The sequence below is a fragment of the Corythoichthys intestinalis genome, chromosome 7 (genome assembly GCF_030265065.1).
Source record: "Corythoichthys intestinalis isolate RoL2023-P3 chromosome 7, ASM3026506v1, whole genome shotgun sequence".
NCBI classification, from domain to species: domain Eukaryota; kingdom Metazoa; phylum Chordata; class Actinopteri; order Syngnathiformes; family Syngnathidae; genus Corythoichthys; species Corythoichthys intestinalis.
In genome coordinates this window covers 32,467,236-32,477,216 of record NC_080401.1, presented here as the reverse complement: position 1 = coordinate 32,477,216, position 9,981 = coordinate 32,467,236, and the positions used below count along the sequence as shown (strand labels likewise).

Below are 9,981 nucleotides of genomic sequence, written 5' to 3'. Positions count from 1 at the left end.
CACAGACGGGCCTGGACGTGTACTTTCTTCAGCAGGGGGACACGTCTGGCAGTGCAGGATTAGAGTCCCTGGCAGCGCATTGTGTTACTGATAGTAGCCTTTGTTACTGTGGTCCCAGCTCTCTGTAGGTCATTCACTTGTGGTTCTGGGATTTTTGCTCACCGTTCTTGTTATCATTTTGACGCCACGGGGTAAGATCTTGCATGGAACCCCAGATCGAGGGAGATTATCACTGGTCTTGTATGTCTTCCATTTCCTAATAATTGCTCCCACAGTTGATTTATTTACACCAAGCGTTTTACCTATTGCAGATTCCTGGTGCAGGTCTACAATTTTGTCTCTGGTGTCCTTCAACAGCTCTTTGGTCTTGGCCATAGTGGAGTTTGGAATGTGACTGACTGCGGTTGTGGACAGGTGTCTTTTATACCGATAATGAGTTAAAACAGGTGCCGTTAATACAGGTAACAAGTGGAGCCTCGTTAGTCCTCGTTAGAAGAAGTTAGACCTCTTTGACAGCCAGAAATCTTGATTTTTTGTAGGTGACCAAATACTTATTTTCCACTCTAATTTGAAAATAAATTCTTTAAAAATCAAACAATGTGATTTTCTGTTTTTTTTTTCCACATTCTGTCTCTCATGGTTGAGGTTTACCCATGTTGACCATTACAGGCCTCTCTAATCTTTTCAAGTAGGAGAACTTGCGCAATTGGTGGTTGACTAAATACATATTTGCCCCACTGTATAACATTCATATTTTTTTTCCAATATACTTTATTGGCTCTTTGACTGTTTCACAATGTTTCAACTTTGAAGTGTACCAAAAATTCATTGATGCGGAAAATCTTTTGGAATCCCTGTCAAGAAATCACAGTTGTGCCAAATGCATATTTTTGACAAAAAAGCCCAATAATTTCCAATAGTTAAAATATTTAAAATGCCAGATTTTCAAAATCGTCACCATCTTAAAACAATTGCCCAAGTAAATTTTTATTTAAACTACAAAAATCATTCAAATTGTTAGTAAACATAAAACATTCAGAATATGGTTCAGTGTTTTTTGTGTGTTTCCTGTAAAATTTGAAAAAATTGAGAGGTAGGGGTCTATGGTTATTTGTCCCTTAGTTTCTGTCTGAATCACGTAAGTCACACATAAAAAAAAAAAAAAAAAAAAAAAATCACAGAATCAAGGCTACAAACAAAGGGGCCGTTTACGTGGTGACGCTCCAAAAATATAAATTTCATGTTTGCCTTTTCATGGTATCGTCTTGGTTCCGTCTCCATTTGAACGATGTCGCAATTCCGCGTAAAAACAATGCACTACTCATGTCAGGTCCTAGAGGGCAGTGCAGTTTTACAAAGCGACAACCAATGATGCACTTCCTTGACAACAACCTCCTCAGCCTGGAAGACAACTGACCCACCCACTGGAAGCAGTGGGGTGTTTATTTTTCTTCCCCTACGTTTTATTTGGCAGTTTTATTCAGCTTTTTTTCCTTTATATTTGATTTTTCTCTTGTATTTCTTGCATGTATTCTTGTATTCTGTACAAGTTAGATTACTGTATTATTATTATTATTGATTATTGTATGACATTGCTTGTCAGTTAAAAAAAAACTTGAAGCAATGGCGTCCATGTGTTTTTTCTTTTAGTTTAAAAGGCACAAAAATGCAAACAAATACATTTAAATTGAAAAATAGTAAATTAAAGCCACCGATCTGTCTTGTTTGCCGTTTTTGTTTACTTGCAGCGACTGCGCATGCCCAAAGTGACGTATGTTAGTGCTGACGTCATTGGAGCGAGAGCATTCCATGCATATGGTTGTGGAGCAATCCCCGCAATTGAATTGTTCTGCTTTGGAGGCCGGAATCAAAAGTTCCGTTTTTGCCGTCACTATGTAAATGGCTCAAAAGTTCCGCAAACATTTGACAAAGACTCCCCCATTCTTTTACAATAGCACCATGGACATTTTTTCCTCCATTCATTCCTACTGATTTTCAACTCAGACCTGCAAACAAAATCTCTATTGACAGACTCACACACAAAACAATTCTTGGCATTTAATTTTTACAAAAGGTTGAATCATTCAAATACATAAATAATTCACATTTAAACATATAACGACAAATTTATGCTTTTTGTTTTTTCACTTTTGACCAAAAGATTATTATGTTTAACCAAAATGTCCCATTAAGTTCCATTGGCATTCAAAAAGCACCCACATAAAAAATTTTGATCAATTTTACCAGTTTCAAACTGGTTTGCTTGTGCCTCCCGAAGATTTTTTTAGGGGGGGAAATTCCACCGAAAAGATTGCGTAAATTCCCCCAAATTAATAGAAGTGTCCGAAAAATATCGGGAAGTGACTCATAAATTCCCCCAAATCAATGGGAACCCATGTGAAATCAACAGGAGGTAACATGAAAATTACTCAAAATCAGCAAGAAGTGATCGGAAAGCTACAGGAAGTGACCTAAAATTGCCCCAAAATCAACAAGAATTTGCCTGAAATTCCAGAGGAGGTTTTAGACCAGCATGAATGTGTTCCCACTCAATTTCTCAGGAAATTGTATTTTCCAGTTACTAATTTTTCAACTGCGATTGACGTGGATAGACATCCAATCCATTTTAAATAGAAGGGGCCAGTCAAAATGGATTGAACAATGGTCAGTGGTAGACAATGAGTTACGCTACCTGGGAAATTTTTAAATTGTCACCAGATATATCTTTGCACCTAACTCTGCATCTAAAGCATACAAGCTTGGGAAGAAATTTATGGAAGGAAAGCATGGAGGCGCTTGACTGAATGAAAAGTAGAGCAGATGAGCGATAAAAAGCACATCTTTGCCCAACTCAGCCCACCCCCTGCTGAGCCCATCTCAACAAGAGAGGGGGACACATTTCAAGATGATATCTCAGCGCGGCGGATATGAAAGACTTTTCTTTCAATTATTTTTGGCGATATCGCATCACACATGTTGAGCACGTAGACGTCAAAGTCTGACCTTGGGCAAAGCGCAAGACTCCTTGAGCGAGCAAAAAACAGACAAGGAAAGAAATAAATAACCGTTTAGCTCAAGCATTTAAAGCCAAAACAAACTGGGGGAAAGCTTTGCAGTTAAGCTTTTATCGTTAATGGGAGTTGAGGACCAAGCCTTGTTAATAGCAAATTAATTTATGGATCATTCTAGAATTCTAGAAGATCATTTTCAAATTTTAAATAACCCAAATGGAAAATACCAAAACATGTAGTTTCTGAGAGAATTTTGTTGCCCTGAGACTAAAAGAAATTACGGAAGAGTGCTTGAAAATTGTTTATAAAGGGAACCTCTGATTTAAGGACAAACGCTCTAAAAAGCCACAATTGTTCTTTTACTAAAATATGTTATTAGAAACACATAAAATATTGCCATAGATTTAAAAATCTATAATATTTAGTGCATGTTTTGACCTTTGAAGGCCCATGTTTTATGCGCGCAATGGACGCTCGGGGTGATGATGTAGTTTGTCACTGTCACTAGACTAACACTACCAGGTTACTTCAATTCCTTCAATGCAGCGAGACGTCCAACACATGCGCACATCGGTTAAAAGCGGTGAGTACTTACTATTTGTGTTTTTATTGAGTCTTTTATTACCTATTCATGGCCTCAAAATACTTTTTGCCTGTGTTTCCTTCTCATACATTTAAGCATTGGGTTTTCTTGTGGTAGCTTTAAAACAGATTGTTGATCTGTTGACCACGCATAGCACATAGCATATTTAAACCACCATTATTTGATATTACTAAGTGTTTTCCTAAGGCATCCTTAGTATGTTCTGTCCGTATGCGTCTAAACAAAACATACTGAAAGCGCACAGTAGTACTTTGGGTGTCTTGTAGCCCGTTTCGCCAGTGTAGCACATTTTGGCAGAACACAGTTTTTTTTTTTTTTTTACCTACTCTCGTCTCATCCAGTCTTTCCTGTTCATTTTGCTTTTGCTGCTTTTGTTTTGTGAAATATCGATACCCGGGGGTGCAGGGGGGGCAGTGCCCACCCATGGACACACTCTGCCCACCCAAAGAAAACTGGATGTAGTGCTAACGGCAGTCTGGGCACCGCGTATGGTATCCCATTCATATAGTAATGATGTGTTCTAAGTTTAACCTTTGCGTTGTTACCTCCTCTTTCACCTTTAAAAAAAAAAGAAAAATGAAATGAAATCTTGTTTATGTTCCTAGGGGGCGCTACACACATTTACGCATATTATTATTATTTTTTTTTACTTTTTATCAAAGTTTTCACCAGTGTTCACCTGGCTGTTGAGTTTGGTGAGTTTTGAAGCATTCTGAGGGGGTCAAAGTAAGGCTCAAAGCGTCGGCGGGACAAAGAATGACAGCTAGGAGGCGCTACATAGTGTACTTGGAATTTGTCTTTACACGGGATCAAAGATTGCACCTGTCTTGACCCGTGTGCCCATTTTGGTGCATTTTGAAGCATTCTAAGGGGGTCAAATTGAGCTCAAAAGGGCTGCGGAACAAAGAATAACTATAATAATAAAAATAAAATTGAGGAACCACAATAGGTTACCTAAAAAAAAACATTGTCACCTGCATGTCCATACTGTTCAGTTATGGATGTGTTCTAAGTCAAATAAAGTCAAATCAACTTTTGTTTCGACCAAATCACAACAACAGTTATCTCAAGGAGAAAACAAAACATGCTTTAAGGTGCAGAAGCCCTACGCTGGATTTCGACCTACTTGAGCATTGAATCTTTTTTTATTTTTATTTTTTTTGCCCCCCCAGGTAATAATGACTAATGACTAATGCCCACCCACACCTGGCATCCCGGTAACACCACTGAACAGAAGACATGTTTATGTCACTAGAGTCATACTCTGGAAGCTCGGCAGTGTAACCGTGTGACGTCACCGCCCTGTGATGTCAACAACAATGGCGACTTACTGGTTAAACTAAGTTTACAAAGTGTATAAAAACGAAAACATCAAGAGGGGTTTCAATATCAAATTATTTTAACTCATAATAGCGTTTATTTTTTAAGAACTACAAGTCTTTCTATCCATGTATCCATTTAAAAGAAGTCTGTCACCTAAATTGGCACTTTCTTTTCTCTAATAATATTAATACAGTTTATGTCGAAGCGCCTTTCACAACACTCAAGGACACTTTACAGCCGATTATACAAGACATAAAAATAAGTCTACAAAAACAGAGATTAAAAGCAAAATCAGAGCAGATCAAAATAGCAGGAAAGAAATCATAACAAAACAACAGAGGTTCAAGATGAATATGATAATTTAAACAGGTATGTTTTGAATCTGGGTTTGAAAAGTGAGAAAGAGGTTATATGACGAAGATCCGAGGGTAGAGAGTTCCAGGGTCAAGGGGCAGAATGTCTAAATGCTCTGGAACCAAAAGTAGTCAGATGGATACGGGGTACAAAGAGGTGAAGAGTAGAAAAGGAGCAGAGAGGTCGTGTAAGAGTGTTAGTGCAAATGAGGTCAGATATGTAGAGTGGCGCCAGGCTGTGAATAGCTTTGAAGGGGATGAGTATTCTGTAAAAAATTCTTTGTTTAACCAGAAGCCAATGAAGTTGACGGAGGAGGGGGGGTGATATGTGTGGTGGGGTGTCCTGTGATTTGGTGTGCCGCGGAGTTTTGGAGGATCTGCAGTTTATGGAGGGATTTAATAGGGAGACCCAAGAGCAGTAAGTTGCAGTTGTTGATCTGGGAGGTGACTAGGCTGCAAATAACAGTGGCGGTGGTGTGGGGACTGAGAGATGAGCGGAGATGAGAAATATTGCGAAGATGGAAGTGAGCTGATCTGGAGATGTCACTGATATGGGAGCAAAAAGAAAGCGTGCTGTTGAGGTTGACACCCAGAGGCTTAACCTGAGGGGATGGGGTGATGGATACATTGTTGATGGTTATAGAGAAATTGTTGTAATTTGTGAGGGTAGCAGGAGGACTTCTGTTTTTGAACTATTGAGTTGTAGGAAGTTTGAGGAGAACTATGAGTTGATGTCTTGTAAAGAAAGGGTAAGAGAGGAAGGTGGTTGGTTTCGATGAAATGTAAAGGTGGGTGTCATCATTAAGGCGGAAAACACTCAGGTGACTTGAAGTTCCGCTCTTAGACCCCCAATTTGTCCAAATTTCAAAATTGTCCGATATGCATGTGTGATACATCATTGGAAAGCTTAAAATATCAATTTTCTGGGGGAAGAAACATTTTGAACAGAAGGGCATTTTTTTTTTTTTTTTTTTTTTTTTTAAAACAGCAAAACCCTATCTGGAGGTGAGAGCACACGAGATCAGAATTACAGACGCCATGACTTTAACGAGATAATATCGCGTACCCACCTTTTTCCATCCAAAAACTCCATGTTGAATGTATCACTGAGTGTCAAGACACAGCTGTGAATGGCCACAGCCGGATTTTGGGGGGATTTTATGGGTGAAACATGGTAATATAACAAGGGTCGTGATGCAAAAATCGTAGACATTAAGGAGTGGTCGAGATTTTCTTTTTCTTATATTTACCCTTTTAAACGTTTTTTTAAAAAAAAATTCTTAGTTTGGATCAATTATTTATCATCTAACATATCGGAGAAAATGCGATAGTAACAAAAAAAAAAAAAAATACAATTAAGCGATACATATGAGGTAGATATCCGTGACTTTTTTACAGACGCCATTTTTTCATTGTGACATAATTAGTTTAAAAGTTTAAAATATGTGAGTGAATAATTTATAAAGTCTTTTTTTTTTTTAAACGAAATATGAGACATCAATTAATGATTCTAAGCTAAAAACGACAGATGTTTTGAATAATAAATATAATTAATTACTTTCGTTTCCTGGCTGGGTTGAAACAAAAGCGGTTGTGCGACGTCTGTAAACGGGGGTTTTCAGGGTAAAACGGACAAATTAAAAATAGTTCGGAGGCTTAATGCACCATGAATCTGCTATGGCAGCATATAGACATATTGTTCTATCAAACACAACAGTTGTTTTGGCTTAAAATACAGCAGTTTCTTTTAAAGAGGAATGCAAGAGCAGAAACGGCTTTTTCAGTCTTGTCTGTTTTCCGCCTTATATTTACAAAAAAATGAAGCCAAGGAAGAGGATCTACATGATAAAAATGAGTGGCACTAGGCAGAGCCATGGGGCACGCCAGCGGAGACGGGGAGCAAATCGGATTGGTGCGAACCGAATTTAACGAATTGTGTGCGACCAGTTAAATAAGAGGTAAACCATGCATGGAGTCTGTGGGTGATACCAATACAAGGAAGTCAGTCGAGAAGGATCTTATGGAAGTTTATTATAAATTTAATATAAATTTAAGAGATGACGGGTATATTGGAGATGGGGTGGAGGTTGTTAAAATTGTTGGGATTGAGGCCAGGTTTCTTGAGAATGGGGGTGATGGTAGCAATGTTGAGCGATGGAGGAACTATGCCAGGTATGAGAGAGGAGTGGATAATATTGGTGATGTTGGGAGCAACTAAGAAGAGGCAGGTTTTAACAAGAGCCGTAAGAAGTGGATCAAGGTGACAGGTAGTGGATTTGTATTTGATTATGATATCACAGAGGGTTTGGGTGAAGGGCAGAGCAAAATTATGACAAAAAAAATGACCACATTGAATTAAAAACAAACAAACAAACAAACAACAACATGAAAGACACCAGTGGAATGAAATGCATTTTTTTCAGTATTTGTTTCATTGCTCTCTTGTAACTTTGGGATCATTTGTTTTAATAGACGTAACATCTCAAATGATTATTATTCATGGAACACAACATGCACGCAACCCAGTTTCCATAATCTTTTTATGGTAATAGAACAAAAGCAGTAAATCACAGGATCAGGATACGCTAGACTTGACATCATCAGACAGTCTTCCAAAAGAAAGTGTAAATCAAATTAATGCCCTCGCTCCTATTTTTCACTTTTATAACATAGTTATTAGCTTTGACTGAATGTGTCACTCTAACTCATGCAACCCTGTTGTCTGTTTGATCAGAATAAGACCATCACATAAAAAGAAAAAAAAAATAGTCCGGCCGTGCTTTTAAAACCGCCAGTGCCACCAGAGTGCTACAACCACTGGTCTGGTGGGGCCAGTAAATCTGTCTATTAAAAATGAAAAATCTTAATTCACATGAATTCCCAGTGGTTTTGTGTTTTGATGTTACACTATCCCCATCAAAGAAAACCTTACAGTCTATGCAGCCAGCTGTTGCTCTCTGTGGGGCGTAAACACACCTTGTTCACTCGCGCACAACCTGATTACTGCTGCTGATTGATTGGCAGTATTTGAGTACCCACCTAACAATATACTACAAGTCGACATGTTTCTGAAGCTCCCAGTACCCGGCAAACCACCGGGGGGCAAAAAACCACTCAAGAAAGAGAAAGTCACTGGAGGAGTTGAGGGAAAGCGAAATCCAATATAAAAAGAAAAGGGAGAGAAAGTTTCAGCCTCAGTGGCAAGACTGCTGGTATTGGCTCAGCTACGTTGAGACGAAAAAAAAAAAAAATCAAGGTTTACTGTGAGGCGTGCAGATCGATGCCCACATATGCAGACCAGTAAGAGAAAAGTTAACGACTATGAACATAATGTGATAATTAATCCACATGACAACGGAGAAAAAAAAAAAGTCATAACGACGGTCTAGCTTGAAAATCGTTACCGATAATTGCCTTAGTCATCTCTTTGACTTCTAAATTGTTGCCACAACAAACAAGTAAGGGGAGACTTGCAAAGGGCGGTACGGGGTAGACAGGAGAGCTTCGGCCAGGCACGGGGCTCTCCCGCAGGCCCGCCCAGAAAAAATGTTGGCTATACTGGAGTGATTATGGATGTGATAAACTAAATGAAATAGGATTATTTGCACTAGATTAATGTTATTGCACTGTTTTGCTGCACTTTTCAATAAATTTACCTTAAAAAAATGGTATTCATGTTATTCAAGCAAACTGTTCCTTTTCATGATTATTGGGATCAATAACTGACAAGATGACCTGGACCAGTGGTTTAGTGAGGCCAGTGAACTTCAAAAGACACTAGCTAAGAGGGCCATTGGCTAAATTCTCTTCATAGACTTCATAATGGTATTGACTGGACATGGGGCGCGGGGCCGATTAATAGGGGGCCTATCTCTGTCAAAGCTGACCAAGTGGAAACACAGAAAAAGAGCTTTGTACGGTGAAAATTCTTGTGAATAAATGCATATATCCCTAATTTCTTTATAGATATGGACGTAAAACAGTCTCGATTCTTGGTTAAATGCAAAAAAAAACAAAAAAAAACGGGCAGTTAGCCTTTAAGTAAATATGTCGAATGTGCTGCTCGTCTTTAAATCATTGTGGCGCCGCCTTACCACATCAAAGAGCTTTTATGTTGAAATTCTTCTGAATAAATGCTTAAATCCCCCAATTCTTTATAGATATGGACGTAAAACAGTCTCGATTCTTGGTTAAAATTAAAAAAAAAAAAGAAACAAGCAAAAAAAAAAAAACAGGCAGTATTATTTATTTTATATAAATATGTCAAATGTGCTGCTCGTCTTTAAGTCATTGTGGTGCCACCTTACCACAACAAAGAGGTTTTACATTGAAATTCTTGTGAATAAATGTGTAAATCCCTGAATTCTTTATAGATATGTACGTAGGTGGTTAAACCAGTAGCTGAGATCTGTCATGACAGAACATCGCTTCAATGATATCTGGCGCCATCTAGCGTCCTGAATGGAAAGAGTAGCTGAGATCTGTCATAACAGAACATCGCTTCAATGATATCTGGCGTCATCGAGCGTCGTGAATGGGTATAATGTCTAGACCGCGAATATAAGACGACCCCCTCTTTTTCAATCTTATTTCAATGCAAAAAACACCGTGTTATATTCGGGCCAATACGGTACATACTGTATTTTTTGGACTATAAGTCGCACCTGAGTATAAGTCGCACCAGCCATAA

General features: G+C 38.4%; 1 protein-coding gene across 1 annotated transcript in view; it reads right to left on the bottom strand.

The window, feature by feature from the left end:
• Nucleotides 1–9,981, bottom strand: part of LOC130919348 (oxysterol-binding protein-related protein 1-like) — a 49,996-nt gene that overhangs the window by 4,962 nt on the left and 35,053 nt on the right. The window lies entirely within an intron of this gene.